The sequence below is a fragment of the Delphinus delphis genome, chromosome 11, assembly GCF_949987515.2.
Source record: "Delphinus delphis chromosome 11, mDelDel1.2, whole genome shotgun sequence".
Taxonomy (NCBI): domain Eukaryota; kingdom Metazoa; phylum Chordata; class Mammalia; order Artiodactyla; family Delphinidae; genus Delphinus; species Delphinus delphis.
The window spans coordinates 2,460,350-2,476,758 of record NC_082693.1 but is presented as its reverse complement, the minus strand read 5'-3'; the positions used below and the strand labels follow the sequence as shown (position 1 = coordinate 2,476,758).

General features: G+C 47.9%; 1 protein-coding gene and 1 pseudogene across 1 annotated transcript in view; one reads left to right on the top strand and one right to left on the bottom strand.

Moving 5' to 3' along the window:
• The window catches only part of WNT5B (Wnt family member 5B), an 88,464-nt gene that overhangs the window by 47,752 nt on the left and 24,303 nt on the right, over positions 1-16,409 (top strand). The window lies entirely within an intron of this gene.
• Positions 12,002-12,131, bottom strand: LOC132434615 (U6 spliceosomal RNA; annotated as a pseudogene).

Genomic DNA, 16,409 nt, shown 5'->3' with positions numbered 1-16,409 from the left:
GAGAGTCTCAGTTCTGCGCTGCACCTGGGTTGGCACTCTTCTCCTGGGCCGTATCTAGGCGTACACTGGTCTCAGTCACTGCCGCGTAAACTTTTACCTAACGCGCTACGTGAAGTGACTTTTCCTGTTGTTCTGTGGATGTAGATGTGTTTGTGTTGATATCAAGGTCTTAATCCACAAAACCTTAATCCTCCTTGTCGCAAAACAAAGTGCTAGACCACCAATGGGGCGGGTGTGGGGGGCGCTGACCTGAAGAGGAGGGGCTTAGTTAGCCGTGCCCCTCCTCCAGATCCGCTGCCGCTGCCGCTCTCAAGTCTGAAAAGTAGTTCAGATGTGCCCGGAAGCACTTTCTCGAGAAGTTGACCACCTGCTCCTAGCTCTCGCGAAGTTTTTTCTTGAGTTTAACTCTAGAGTGGTATTAATTCAGGACCTTTTATGTAAGGCATTCAAACATATATGACAAGGATTTTCAGCAATATGATTGTGTTCACGTTCAATAAACAGGAGAATAAACATCAAGAAGTATCTTAGAAAATGCACATTAGTGGGGAAACAGAGTGGCATCAGGTGAGCCCTCTGCTGAGTCTGGGGCATGGAGGAAGTGTCTCCCCTTTCTGCGGCTCAGTTTCCTTGTGTTTCACTAGGGCAGATTGACTGGATAATCTCCAGGGATCTTCTCAACAGTTACCCTCTGGGAAACCGTGAGCCTCTCTGAGCCCTGTCTCAGCCCGACATTTCGCATTGTTCCTAATGCAACCCCGAGAACAGGGATAGTTTCACGTGCACTGGCTTCTTGGGGGTTTCAGTTTAGGCTGTGATTTAGGACACAAAAATAGGTGGAGGGAATTATGGGCCAGAGACTGGTGGTCTGGAGAAGATGTGTATCAACGTAGAGGGGCCCGTGGACAGCCACGTGTATTTTGAGCCCAGGTCGAGACTTTGTATACGATTCAGCAGCTTGCGACCGAGGTGAAGTTTTTTTCTGAATGAGTTCTGAACTTCTGTTTAGAGCAGAGGTGATAGCCCTGTGTACAGAGTCTCTAGAACTTTACCAAGAATTTTGAAGACACTGTTTTTTTAGATAGGGTGTGTTTTTCATCTGGGTGGGGCCTGGGAAAATTGTGAGGCCCAACCCAAAGATGAGGCTTACTTAAGGATGTATGCTTCCTGGGACTTCCCTGGTGGCGCAGTGGTTGGGACTCCACGCTCCCCATGCAGGGGGCCTGGGTTCAATCCCTGGTCAGGGAACTAGATCCCACATGCATGTCGCAACTAAGAGTTCTCATGCCACAGCTAGGGAGCCCGCATGTCTCAACGAAGGAGCCTGCGAGCCACAACTGAGACCTGACACAACCAAATAAATAAATATTAAAAAAAAAAAAAAAAGGATGTATGCTTCCTCACACAGAGAGGCAGGAAAGATCAGAAGAGATCCGTGGCTTTTAAACTCCTCATTCAAGAATATATGTGTCCAGGGCTTCCCTGGTGGTGCAATGGTTAAGAATCCGCCTGCCAATGCAGGGGACACGGGTTCGAGCCCTGGTCCAGGAAGATCCCACCTGCCGCAGAGCAACTAAGCCCGTGTGCCACAACTACTGAGCCTGCGCTCTAGAGCCCACGACCCACAATTACTGAAGCCCACACACCTAGAGCCTGTGCTCCGCAACAAGAGAAGCCACCGCAATGAGAAGCCCGCGCACTGCAACAAAGAGTAGTCCCTGCTCACCGCAACTAGAGAAAGCCTGTGTGCAGCAACGAAGACCCAACTCAGCCAAAAATAAAAATAAATTAAATAAAATTTATTTTTTTTGAAAACAGAATGTAGATGTCCAGAAACAGTGACCCAGAGTCTAGCTGGTGGGCGTTGGATCAAAGGAGTTAAAACAGGTTGTGTGTGTTTTATGTTAACTCTAATGTGTCCATGGCACAGTGGATGCCTCGCAGTAGGCGCTCTGTAAACGTGGTTGAACTGAAGCGAATGAGAACGATAACAATTATATAATCTCTTTACAAAAGACTTCATACATGTCAAAACTTTTCTGGACCACCAGTAACAATGGATATCTGAGGTTTATAAGATCGTGCCTTTCCAACTACTTCCCCACTTCAAGGCAACATTCTCTCTATTCCTAAGTAATTCTAAGCAGGAGAGTATCCTGGGGCACCTTTTGATTAGAGAAAAGGTAAGACATAGTGAGGACTTGATTCACTGAGTGCAAAGAGAAGATTTAACTAGAAACAACAACAGAACAACCTCACTGAATAATGCGCAAAGGACTTGAACAGACAGTTCTCTAAAGAAGACATACAGATGGTCAGCAAGCAGGTGAAAAGATGCTCAACATTAAGCATTAGGGAGATGCTAATCAAAACCACAATAAGCTATGATCTCATACCCGTTAGGATGGCTACAATGAATAAAGCAGAAAATAACAAGTGTTGGCGAGGAGGTAGAGCTATTGGAGCCCTGGCGTGCTGTTGGTGGGAATGTGAAATGGTACGGCTGCTGTGGGAAACAGTACGGAGGCTCCTCAGAAACTTAAAAATAGAACTACCTCATGATCCAGCAATTCCACTTCTGGGCATATACCCAAAATAAATAAAAGCGGAGTCTAGACGCACCATCTGTACACCCAAGTTCACAGCATTGTCTGCAACAGCCAAAAGGTAGGAGCAACCCAAGTGTCCCTCACAGATCACGGATAAACACAAGGCGGTCTCTCCCTACGACGGAATATTATTCAGCCTTTAAAAAGGAAGGAAGTCCTGTCACACCACAGCATGGAGGGAGCTTGAAGACGTCATGCTGAGTGAAGTAAGCCACTCACAAAGAGACAAATACTGTATTAGTTCGCTTATATGAGGCATGTAGAATAGTCAGAATCACAGAAACAGAAAGCAGAAGGGTGGCTGCCAGAGGCTGAGGGAGGGGAGCTGTTTGGGGGCACAGAGTTTCAGTTCTGCAAGATGAACAAGTTCTGGAAATTCGTTGCACAATGTGAATGTACTTAACACTATTGAATTGTATACTTTAAAATGGTTAAGGTGGTAAGTTTTACGTTACATATATTTTACCACAATTAAAAATGAAAAGATTTAAACAGAACCAACATTGTGAAATGAAGATGTAAATAAATAGGAAAAATAGGTGAAAATTGTCCTCACGTCAGCAAATTGCCGGAACACCCCAAAATATTTGTTTACTCTCTCCCAAATTATTAGTTCATTGTATCCTGTAAACAAGGGCTTTATCCACCCCCATAAAAATAAGGGCTTGAGGTCTGGGTAGCTGGAGCCCTCTCCTGAGGATGACTGTGCCCTTTCATGTACAAACTGGAAAAACTCATGCGAAAGAGATGGGGTGCTATTAATAATCGCCCCCGGATGAATGGACACCCCCTCCTTTTACACTGGAAATGCGGCTGCATTTGAAATATGTTGTTTGCAACTTTTGAGTGTTAACTGTAACATATATTTTATTTTTAAAAAATTTTATTTATTTAATTTTGTTTTTGGCTGCGTGGGTCTTCATTGCTGCGCGCGTGCTTTCTCTAGTTGCAGCGAGCGGGGGCTACTCTTCGTTGCGGTGCACGGGTTCCTCATTGCAGTGGCTTCTCTTGTTGCAGAGCACAGGTTCTAGGCGCACAGGCTTCACTAGTCATGGCTTGCGGGCTCTAGAGCGCGGGCTCAGTAGTTGTGGTGCACGGGCTTAGTTGCTCCGCGGCATGTGGGATCTTCCCGGACCAGGGCTTGAACATGTGTCCCCTGCATTGTCAGGCAGATTCTTAACCACTGCGCCACCAGGGAAGCCTAACGTATATCTTCATATTTTCAGGTGCCCGACCAAAGGATTAGAAATACTTTGATTGAATAACCCCAAGTATCAGTTATTATTAACAAACACCTTAGGTACTTGTTACCAAGCAGGTAGCTATGACAACCCTAAAATAAAACGAGCCATATTGAAAATGTAGCCATTTCCAAGTACTGAACGCTTGGGAAGGTGGGTTTTCAATCATGTGATCGTTCAGGAAATGTTCCTACAGCTGGTGCGCATGGCTCTGTGCCCTGGAGTAGACAAAGATGCAGAGGGTATGTCTGCTCCTTGGGACTCAGGACCCAGCAACGCGCCACAAAATGGTTTCCGTATTATCAGTGGGGTAAGTGCCAATGGAGTGATGGTTATAAATAAAATGTTCTCGGTTTAGAGGACCACTACAGAGGAGCCTCGAATTTGAATAGTGTTGATGAGAGGAAAGTCATTACATAGGGTGGAAATTTATTTAGAGAACAGGCTGGCTTTACCTTACTAGTTTAGGAAAAAATAAGAATGCCATAATAGCAAACATACATTGTCATACATTGTTCTGATTCTTCAGTATTGAAGAATATTGAAAATTTCCTTTTCAGGGAATTCCCTGGCGGCCCGGTGGTTAGGACTCTGCACTCTCACTGCTGAGGGCCCGGGTTCAACCCCTGGTCGGGGAACCAAGATCCCACAAGCCGTGCGACGTGGGCCCCCAAAAAGAGTCACCTTTTCAAAGAATTCTTAGCTTTTTCTCTTTATTCTCTTTCAAGAATAAGAAACTTTATTTTAACTGTTGTCTATCTGGAACTGGAATTCGGCATCTGAAGTCAGAAATTCTTAGTTCATGGTTTGGACTTGGCTGCTGTTTTTAGAACAGAGATTGCCTTGGGAAAAAATTATTTTAAATCAGCTGTCTTTCTCCTCGTTTTGCCCCACAATAGAGCTTGGTGCCTCACACCCTGGGGGCAGTGAGAGGGGACCACTGAGACATTGACTGACCCCTGGGACGGCCCGGGTCCGAGGGGCGCTCCCCTAGGTGCCCGTGACTCGAGGCCCCTTGACACAGGGCTGTTCCCCAGGCAGTGTCCTGAGGAGTTAAGTGCCCCCCAGGCTTGCAGCCCAAGTTGTGCGGTGGAGTCCCGGCTCTTCCATTATGCCTGCGTGCCCTCTGGCAGGGTGGCTTCAGCGCTTTGAGCTACAATTTCCTCATCTATAAAGTGAAAAGTCACTCCTGGTCACAGAACTGTGGTGACAACTCATTGAGAAAAACCACGCAGGGGAAAGGGAGGGCCCTCGGGGGAACCTGGCCTTTAGGAGGGAGCTAATAAACACTGTTCTGGTTTTTTCTTTTATAAATGAACCATCAAAAAAAGCCCCACGTGGATGTGCCCCCGAATTGTACAGATACATCCTTACTGAAAGTTAAGCATTTAAAAATGTCATTTCCTGTTTTTAAGAAATGCGCAGGTTAAAGGAGCGGAAACAGCACACTCGCAAGAGCGTGATGAGATGGTCCCTCACGTCAGGGGAGCCCCCTGTCTCTGTGCCCCTCATTCCCTCCTCCCTGAGTCGGAAAGAGTCGTGCTCCATTCAGAAAAGCAAGAGACAGTCCCAGACTCGGAGTCAGCCAGACACACATCCATCCTTTTTCCTCTGACCTAGGTTTTCATCACCAACTCTCATGCTTTCTTGGGCTTCTCCGACTTGCATGTGTATCAGAGTAACTTCGAAGGTCTCTGAGTCAGATGTCTGGGGGGGGGGGGTGGTGCCGAGAATTTGCACATCCAGTGGGTTTCCCAGGTACTGCTGGAACCTCCCACCTCCTGGTTTTCCTTCTCCTGATTTAAAACTTTTGTGAAATTATACTTCTTGAAGCCTCTCCTTTTTTAGTAAAACACAAATAATATTTAAAGTAATTATGTCCCCCCCACACCGTCTTTTGCCTTTGAGTCTCTGGTGTGAAGTCCGAAGTTTTCCCCGTGAGGCAGTGATAGAATGTGGGTTTTTAGTCAGACAGATTTGGGGTCAAAACCTTGACTTCATCACTTACCAGCTCTGTGACTTTGGACGAGCTGTTTCATCACTTGGAGACTCGGTTTTCTTGTCTGTAAAACAGGACTAGCGATGCTCTTATCTTGGGAGCTTTGCGAGGGTTGAACGGGATAACGCACGGAACCTCCTAGTACGGCTCCTGGCCATCGGCAAAATAGCTGTTGTTTTTTTTTTTTTTTTTTCTTTTTTTGGCCGCACCACGCAGCACGCAGAATCTTAGCTCCGCAGCCAGGGATCAAACCCAGCCCCCTTGCAGTCGAAGCGGGGAGTCTTAGACACTGGACCACCAGGGAAGTCCCCAGAATACCTGCCATTTATTGCACATTTATTATGTGTTAGACATTCTTTGAAGGTCTTTACGAGTATGACTCAGCTCTTCCTCCCATAGATCCACCCACACGACTGTGAAGTAGGTTCCATTACTACCTCTGTTTCCTGGTGGGGAAACCACGGCACAGAGTAAGTGCTCAAGACGATCCGGCCCACAGAACCGGGATTTCAACGCCATGGTCTAGACCTAGAGCCACTCTGTATATCACTGCTCCGCTGCCCTGAGGACGCGTGTTGAGTTTGTCAGCACACCTGGCTAGGGTGCAGTGGCTGTGCGACACCAAACGAGGAGTGTCTATGAAAGCAGCAGCTGCTAGTGACTGAGATGCCGACCCGCCATGAACGGTCATGGGCCACGACGAGGGGTGGCTTCCGTGTGCAACACCTAAGGCCCTGGTTGGTAGACGGCCAAAGTGGGTCTGTGCGTGTGTGTATGAGACACAGAGACTGCGAGGGCGGAGCCTGCGGGCACCACTGTGAGTGTGCTCACTGGGGTGACGTGCTCACGCCCGGCTCCGTCTCCGGGCCTCCAGCGGGACGCCTGGGCGGCTCCGGCCTCACTCAGGCCCCAGGAAGCCGCTTGTGTGTAATTATGTCACCCTCTAGTGGTTACTTCCGTATTAGCCCTTTATCCGAGGAACAGCCCCTCCCTCTAGGTGCAGGTGACCTCTGGGTGAGCAGACCCTCAGGGAACTTGGGGGGGCTGCAGGGGGGCAGTGCTGGGAAAAGAGGCAAGGAGAGAAGGGCAGGATCAGAAGAGGACAAAGTGCTCTGGGAATAAGGATTAGTTTACTCCCGCAGAGAAGGCGGAGGTGGGAAAGGCAGAACATCTGGAGAGAGGAGGGGCGCCTACGCATCAGTTTTTTTAACATTTTATTTTTAATTGAGGTGTAGTTGATTTACAGTATAGTTTCAGGCGTACAGCAAAGTGATTCAGCTATATGTACATACACACATATCTATGTATATATGTACACATGTATGTACACAGTATGTATCTATTCTTTTTCAGATTCTTTTCCATTATAGGTTATTACAAGACATTGAATATAGTTCCCTGTGCTATAGAGCAGGTCTCTGTTGTTTATCTATTTTATACCTAGTAGTGTGTATCTGTTCATCCCAAGTTCCTAATTTATCCTCCCCCCACCCCCTCTGGTAACCCTATGTTTGTTTTCTGTGTCTGTGAGTCTATTTCCACAGCAACATGGGTGGACCTAGAGGTTATCATATTAAGTGAAGTAAGTCAGAAAGAGAAAGACAAATATTGTATGATATCACTTACATGTGGAATCTAAAAGAGTGATATAAATGAACTTATTTACAGAAACAGAGCGCGTATCCATCTTTACTGAGCGCTGTTTCTTGTTTGTGAGCGTGGGTGCTACACCCCGGGCTCTCTCGGGAGCTTCAGTGCAGAGGGCTGGTGGGGTTGGAGAAGAGCTATTTTTAACCAGTTTCAGTTCTCTTTTCCAAGGGAAGTAGGCACAGGCCGTGGGACTCACAAGGGCTGAGTAAATTCCAAACTCTCACCACCTGGGTGGACAGCTGGCTTGACTTCTTCTCCCCGGCCTGAGGCTATGTTCTCTCTGCCGGGAAAGGTCACTTGTGTCAGGATCCTTGTAGGTCTGTCATATCTTGATAAATATTTCAAAGGCAGGGAGGGGATTAAGATCCCTCCTACTCAGAACTGCTTTGTAACTCCGTATCGGGCCTGGGACTCTGCAGCCTTACGGGCCGGAGTTGGAAGGTTGTTCCCTTCTGGAAGGGCGCTGGCACTGAGCCAGGCTTTGCTGGAAAAAAGCCCTATTGGGATGAACCAGAGCATTTACATTTCTTACATCATGTCAGACCCAGAGGAGGACTAAGGGTCGGCCCTGATGCCGAGTTCACAGCCAGGTCCCCTTTTCTGCCAAGAGGATAGGGTTAAAGGTTTAAAAAAAAAACAGCCAGAAACTCAAGGGGTACAAAAGCAAAATCTCACCTTGCTGGTGTTAACCCTTCACACCCCAGAGAAGATAGTTGGAGATAAAAATCGCATCTTTACATCATGGGATCCACAGCTTTCGTGATTGCCGGTCGTTCCCAAAGAGGCCACTAACTCCGAGCGTGGCTTCCCCCCTGTGTCAGGGCATGAAAACAGCACAGAAACCCTGTCCACACTGTCCCTAAAGCTGGAAAAATTTGTCTCAGCTCTGAACTCAGTGAGGTTCTTTGTTTGTTGTTTGCTGTTTATTTTTAAACAGTACTGTTTGAAGCCGAAAAGTTCAGGTAACTCTTTCAAGTTGTCCATGCCTGCTGTGGACCATCAAGAATTCCTTGATGGGGCTTCCCTGGTGGCGCAGTGGTTGGGAGTCCGCCTGCCGATGCAGGGGACACGGGTTTGTGCCTGGTCCGGGAAGATCCCACATGCCGTGGAGCGGCTGGGCCTGTGAGCCATGGCCGCTGAGCCTGCGCGTCCGGAGCCTGTGCTCCGCAACGGGAGAGGCCACAACAGTGAGAGGCCCGCGTACCGCAAAAAAAAAAAAAAAAGAATTCCTTGATTTAGTTGGTTGCGGGGACTAAGCCGTCAGCATTTGGGCAGAAGAGGGAAACCTAGAGATTGGACGATGCTTCCCTTTGAAGCCTCAAGGGCGCCGTGAGGACGTGTGAGGACAGCACCGGGTTTTACAAGTGGAGAAAACAAGGCGGCAAATGAGAAGTGACCTTCTCAAAGTCATGGGGTCTTTCCTGGGCCCGCACAGCTTCTGGGAACCCCGCACGCAGGCTTGCCTTTGTATGATGTTTCACTAAAACTCTGTGCGTCTGAAAGGATAATCAGACGTGGGCAGAAGTCCACAGACATGGGCTCACAGTGTGGCACTAAGTGACGGGGATGCTAATTGATAAAGCGCAGCAGGCGAGGAAGAGCAGCCACTCCAGACAGAGCGACGGTGGGAGCGGCTGTTAAAAGTGCTGGGTGGAGGGCGGGTAAATGAAGAAATAAGAAATAAATTGTAAAATATCTTGAAAGAAAAAGTGCTGTGGGGAAACGGGAATCCCCACCTTTGGGATCCCCTTTTTGCCTGGTTCTCCATTCTCCCAATTTTATGTATAGATGTTAAAAGTTTGACATACTTTGAAAACTCATATGTAAGCTAAGAAGCTGTCCTAGCAGGCAGAGCGGAAGTGAGTGAGCTGCGCTGTGACCGCAGCAGCGCCTGTGCGGCGCTTCACGTTGGAAACGGCCCATCTGCTTCCTTAGGCTACTACCAGCCCATCATAATGTTCCATATAAACGTAGCATTTACTGCAAACACCGCCGGAAAGCCGTGGCTACTACGTGAATTCACATGCTAATATTTTTCTGTGTTCTATAGTATAAGATAGGAAGTGCCTAAGATTTGAGCATTTGTTAATCCTGAACCACCATAAGGAATCTCATGGTCGAAGAGGGGAGGGAACAAATTAGAGGTATGGAATTAACAAACGACTATATATTGATTAGCCAAAGAATTTGTCTGGGTTTTTCTGGAACATCTTAGGGAAAAACCCGAACGAACTTTTTGGCCAAACCAACATAAACTAGAGAAGCAACAAGGATATATTGTACAGCACCGGGAATTACACCCATTATCTTGTAATAACGTATAGTATAATCTGCAAAAATACTCAGTCATTAAACTGTACACCTGAAACTGACGCAATATTGTAAATCAACTATACTTCAATTTGAAAAAAGAAAAAAACAACAAAGAATCCCATGGTTTAAATTAGATCATCTTAAATTATCCTTGGCTCTGGGAGAGAGCAGGTTGTTCTATTCTGATGCATGGATCGTGTTCCACACTGAGGGTGGGAGGTGTTTGTTTTGTTTTGCTTCCCCCCCACCCCCCCGCCCGCCCCGGCCGCGATGTATGACTTGGTCTTGTGGGAACTTAGTTCTGCGACCAGGGATCAAACCTTGGCCCCCAGCAGTGAGAGTGCTGAGTCCTAACCACTGGACCGCCGGGGAATTCTCTGTTTTGTTTTTCCTTAAAAAAAAATTTTTTTTATTCTGTTCATTTAAATTCTAAGACGAAGCTGGAAAAGGGAGAGTTGAAGACCTGAAAATAATATCTTCTGTCATTTGCTATTCTCCCAGGAAAAGCAATGGCTCGCAAAAAAATTAAAAAATAAAAGTTGCAGGGATTAAGTCTGCGGTGTTCTACGTGAGAAAGCACCCAGATTCCATCTGAAAGTCGAGCTGCTTCACACCCCTTTCTAAACAGGAAGGATGCAAATATATGGCAGCATTAGGTGGGAGTCTGAATGTTTTCTTAAGCGTTTCTTAGATGTTAGGGATCTTGAAAGCTTAAACAAGCAGAATCTTCCATCCTGGGTGAGTGCCTGTCAGGAGACTGTTTCCTAGCTCCTGCCTGAGTGGACCTACCCCACTCTCTCCCCTCCCAGAAAAAGAGTAAACTATCTCTAAACATCAAAATCAAATCAACAACAGCAATAAAACAACTTTAAAAAGGCGTATCAGAGATCCACCAGATTCTATTCTGCATTTTTCTGCAGCATATACCAGTTTGGTTCGCTTCATGGTTAGAGCATCTGGATCTGGGTGGTGGTTTCATGGGTGGAGACAAATGTCAGTATTCATCAAGCTGTGTATTTAAGATTTGTGTATTTTACTCTATGTATAGTTTGTTTCAGGTTTTTTTTTTTTAAAGCTGTTTGTTTGTTTAAGTCAGAGGGGGCTTAACAGGTCAAGGGAGATTTACTTCTCTGCGTACAAACGATCACAAGTTCTGTTTATTCAACGGGCCAATCAAACAGGTAGAGATTCTGCGGCGGCTGGAATTGAAAAGGGCCGGGCGCTTTGCCTTAACCCTACCCCGCAGCCCTGCGGCCACCCTTGCCCAGTAACTGCCACACCCTCCCTGGACCTTTCTGGCCTGGCTGCACTTGCTGAGCCAGGGCAGGGAGTTTGTCTTTCTGCTCAGCCACACCCCGAAGCCCCTGGTACAGTGTATGCAGTTGGCACTCGATAAATATTCTTTCAGTCTGATCACTTCTCTTTGGTTAATCTGTGTTGCGGGTGGGGAGTAGAGTGAGAGAGAGAGGGAAAGGGAAGCTATTTTTTAAAGCCTAGATCAGAGACTCTGTGTCATGGGGAGCACCCCGGGACTGGCCAGGAAGTGGGACAGAGAACGCACAGACCTTTCTAGGTCTGCCTCCTTCTTTCAGGATGTTTCCGTAATGTTGGAAAAATACAGTCATTTCATCGTTGCCGTAGCGTGCTCCACGCTGTTCCCTATGGAGCCCAGTCGGGTGACATTATACTTGGTGGTTCTGCTGTGCAGTTTTCCATTGTCATTTTGGTTGTCGATACTGGCTTTTCAGGTTGGGTGTGTGGTTTTTCTTGACACAAACACGAGTACCTTTTATCACTGAGATTTTCCTAGGGGTCCGGCCATTTTAAGCTGGAAATTGTCATCGGGATTCGTGTTCACGTTCCTGTGGGTGAAAAACACAGGCCTTTCCGCGGGGCAGGGGATGCAGCCGCTCTGTGCCACAAGGAGGACAAGGGCACCACGGGAAAGCCGTGACACACGTCAGAGCGCCAGACCCAGCTGGCCTGCCAGTCCCTGACACCCCACATGGTGGCATCTGCAAGGGTGAGGCCCTTTGCAGAGGAGCAAGAAGGCTCCCGCCTATGTCCTGGACTTGAACTTGGGGGCACTGGCTACTGGGCGTGAGACCCATCTAATGAGGGTCCTCATTAGAATTTTCCTCTCTGGCAGCTTTTAAAATCTGCTTTTTTACTGAGGTATAACCGACATATAAAATAGGGACCTTGTCACAAATGTGCATCACCCTTGCTGAGGCCATGCTAGTATCGAAGGTGCGCACAGAAGATATAGATCTTCTCTGTGTCTTTCCAATTTTAGTAGATCTGCTGCTGCGGCGGCAGTGAGCACTTCAATCCGCTTTTGTAAACGAAATTTCTAGCTGCTTTCGAAACCCACAGTCTTGTTTTATTTTGCGGGTGGAACCCAGCGGGTGATGTTGGGACAGGGCTGTGGCCACAGAGCATGGTTAGCTCGGGGAAAACAGCAGAGCCAAAAACTGCCCCCTGATTCAACACTTCCGCCCTCTGAGTGACTTCAGCCCGTATCCAGTTGCAGAGTCACAGGGTTTCTTTGGCAAAAACACGTTTTGGGGCTAGAGTCCGCCAGGCAAAGCCAGTGTCACCTGGCTAGTGGAGTCTGGGGGCCTGTCTGCCTCACACACGATTAGAGGCATTGTTTGTTCAGGGCTCCTCTGTAGAATGTTTATTCATGGAGAAGGAAAAAGAAGCTCCAGCAGCCCAGCTGGCTTTCCAGATCCTGGGTGGAATTTGTAACCCTGTTTTTCTCTTTCGTCGGATGTGGCTGTCACAGAAAGAGAATAAATATGGACCCCTGCTCGCCGCCGATGCTGTGCTTCCATTGCATTTAACACATAATGAAAGTCAGGTGTGTGCTCAGAGATACGGCGCTGAACCAAGGCGAGGAGTCCTACACTTCTGTCCCCAGAGCTGGTGACAGTTCTGGGCAGGATCCTCTGGCCTCCCTCAATTGGCCGCTGGCTGAAAGATGTGGTCCTGCTGAAGTGTCCTCATCTTAAAACTAAATGACATATGAAAGAGGAAATACAAATGCCTAGGAATCATCTAAACGCGTCTGCCCTTGTGAATAATCAAAGAAATGCAGTTTAAAACGAAATAGTATTTTTTAAAATAAATAAATTTATTTATCTATTTATTTATTTATTTTTGGCTGTGTTGGGTCTTCGTTGCTGCACACAGGCTCTCTCTAGTTGCAGCGATCGGGGGCTACTCTTCGTTGCGGTGCGTGGGCTTCTCATCGCGGTGGCTTCTCTTGTTGCGGAGCACGGGCTCTAGGCACGTGGGCTTCAGTAGTTGTGGCACGCGGGCTTCAGTAGTTGTGGCACACGGGTTCAGTAGTTGTGGCTCACAGGCTCTAGAGTGCAGACTCAGTAGTTGTGACGCACGGGCTCTAGAGTGCAGGCTCAGTAGTTGTGACGCAGGGGCTTAGTTGCTCCACGGCATGTGAGATCTTCCCGGACCAGGGCTCGAAACTGTGTCCCCTGCATTGGCAGGCAGATTCTTAACCACTGTGCCACCAGGGAAGCCCAAAATGAGATAATATTTTTTACCTATCACAAGATGAGATTTTTTTTTAAATGACACTATCCAATCATCTTAATTAACTTTTGTTATTCAGAACTAAAAATTACTGTAGTGTTTTATTAGGCGTTACCTTCATGAAAGGTTGGAAATTTTTTAGACTATTTTGAAAGCATAATAAATTGCCTAATAGACTTAATAAACCAATTTAACTGGATTGGTGGACTGGTCAGTAGATGCCAGGGCTGTGAGGGCTGGAAAGGACTTTAGGGCTTATGTGGTTCAGCCCTTCATCATCTCCATGAGACCTCAGGCTTGTAGAGCAGATGTGTCTGGAGTCCCAAGTATGAAGGGCTAGAACTGCGTTAGGAAAACACAATGTGCTGTTGCTTAGGTCTTGCTGTAGGTGAATAGCTTAAAATAGGATTATGCTTTCTTTTCTCTTTTAATATCTCTAGGATGTTGTGCTTTACTGTCTTTCCAGACAGACAAAATGTCATAGGCCTCAAAAAACGGGAATCCAGGCCTGTTTTCCCATCCGCTCTCTGTCCTTAGACGACTATGTGTCTGGATGCCCTTCTGTATTTTTTAAAAATTTTTGTTAGGGCTTCCCTGGTGGCGCAGTGGTTGAGAGTCCGCCTGCCGATGCAGGGGACACGGGTTCATGCCCCGGTCCGGGAGGATCCCACATGCCGCAGAGCGGCTGGGCCCGTGAGCCATGGCCGCTGAGCCTGTGCGTCCGGAGCCTGGGCTCCGCAACGGGAGAGGCCACAACAGTGAGAGGCCCGTGTACCGCAAAAAAAAAAAAAAAAAAAAATTTTGTTAGAGTTGATTTACAATGTTACGTTAGTTTCAGGTGTACAGCAAAGTGAATCAGTTATACATATACATGTATCAACTCTTTTTTAGATTCTTTTCCCACATAGGTCATTACAGTGTTGAGTAGAGTTCCCTGTGCTGGACAGTAGGTTCCCATTAGCTACCTATCTTATAGGTAGCAGTATGTATATGTCAGTCCCAGTCTCCCACTTTATCCCTCCCCACTCTGTATTTTTAATGAGGATTGCCACCTGACCACAGCTGCCATCTCTTCGGTAGACTTACTTAGCAACCATTTGAGCAACTCCAAATACACAGAGGTCTTTACAGTCTGAAAGGGGATTGTTAGAAGTCTATGCATGAGTCTAATACAAAGTAGGATAGGCTGTGAAAGTTGGTGTTAGTCAAGCTCATACTAGCTCCTGTCATGAACAAGTGTCAGCTGTAAATCGGCTCTAAAATTGTGGAAGTTCGTTTCTAGCCCCTGTGAAAACCAAAATGTGTGTTCCCTACGGCCAGCACCTCTCCAGGCAGCAACTCCAGGACCTCGGCTTCTTCTGTCTGTGACTCTGGCTTTAGTCCTCCTTGAACCCTCCGTGCTTGTCCACAGGAGGCTGGAAGAAGCGAGGAGCATGGGGTACAGCTTGTGGGGGGTTTTCATGGGCCAGACTCGGGAGTTGCCAACATCATTTCTTCTGACATTGCACGAGGAAGAGCTCGGTCCTGTGACCATTTTAGGACATCTGAGCGCTGGAAAATGTGATCGAGCCGTGTGACCAGCCCGTGAGCTCTGCCACGAATAGCTGTGAGGGTCCCAAGTGGGAAGATGTCGTATGGGGTGAAGTAACATCTCAGCAAATAAATGCATAGGTACCCAGGGATGCAGAAGTTATTAATACTTATTTCTACGATTAACTATCATTTTTGTTGATTTTAATAAACGCATCGCTGCTGACTCCTCATAGGTGTAGACACACTTCAGGCCGTTTGTGTTTTCAGTTGTGGTGCCTCTCTCGGGTCAAGGACATGTTTGCAACCTGGCCGGATCCAGTGGAGATCAAATCTTCCCCAACCACCCAATGTAGCCTTGGAGAGGAGCCTGAAAATCGTGAGCTCTCCCCAAAGCCACACGCAGACACGCTCCCATCAGTATTTTGTTTAATTTTTATTTATTTATTTAGCTGCACCGGGTCTTAGCTGCAGCACACAGGATCTTTTTTTTTTTTTTCAGTCGTGGCATGCGGGATCTAGTTCCCTGACCGGGAATCAAACCCCAGCCCCCTGCATTGGGAGCACAGAGTCTTAGCCACTGGACCGCCAGGGAAGTCCTCTCCCATCAGTATTCTTAATTTCAGTTCAGCCGTGACCGCAGGCTGGCGGTCTGAGGGCCTGTGCTGGTGGCTGGTCCCCACTCCTGCCATTTGCCGCCCTCACGGCTGTGTAACACAGACCATACGTCCTCCCGTCCTGCCCACGCGGGCTGACAAGCTTCTCCTTCTGCACTCATTGTGTTCCTGCGGGGTCGGCCCTCCCAGCTGGGCCCCAAGCTCTGGGCTGTCACTCCACAGACAGCAAACATCGCCAGCCTTCCTGAGTGCAGATCTGATGCTGCCTCTCTCCTGCTGGAGTGTCTTGGGTGCCCTGCAGATTGCCGACGGAGGCCCAGACTCCTGGAGTGGGGGGTGTCCTGGGGTCTTCAGTCAGGTGGTCCCAGGACGAGGGAGCCCGCCTTGCCAGGAATTGATGGCTTTTGTTTTTCCTGGAATTTGGGTCTCTCTCTCTCTCTCTCTCTTTCTCATTCTGTGTTTTCTGCAGTTGAATTTTGGACATGAAATTGTTATATGATGTTCGTGTCATTCTCAAAATGCGTTACGTGTTTCTGACCTTCGTCCAGTGGGAAGGCCTCCCCCTCCCATGTCCGCCCGTGGGAATCCTGCTCGTTCTCTGAGGGACAAGTTCAAACACCACCTCCATCAGGGCTTCCCTGGTGGTGCAGTGGTTGAGAATCCGCCTGCCAACGCAGGGGACACAGGTTCGAGCCCTGGTCTGGGAAGAACCCACACGCCGAGGAGCAACTAAGCCCGTGCGCCACAACTACTGAGCCTGCGTGCCACGACTACTGAAGCCCGCACACCTAGAGCCCGTGCTCCGCGACAAGAGAAGCCACCGCAGTGAGAAGCCCGCGCACCACAAGGAAGAGTAGCCCCCACTCACCACAACTAAAGAAAAGCCCGCTCACAG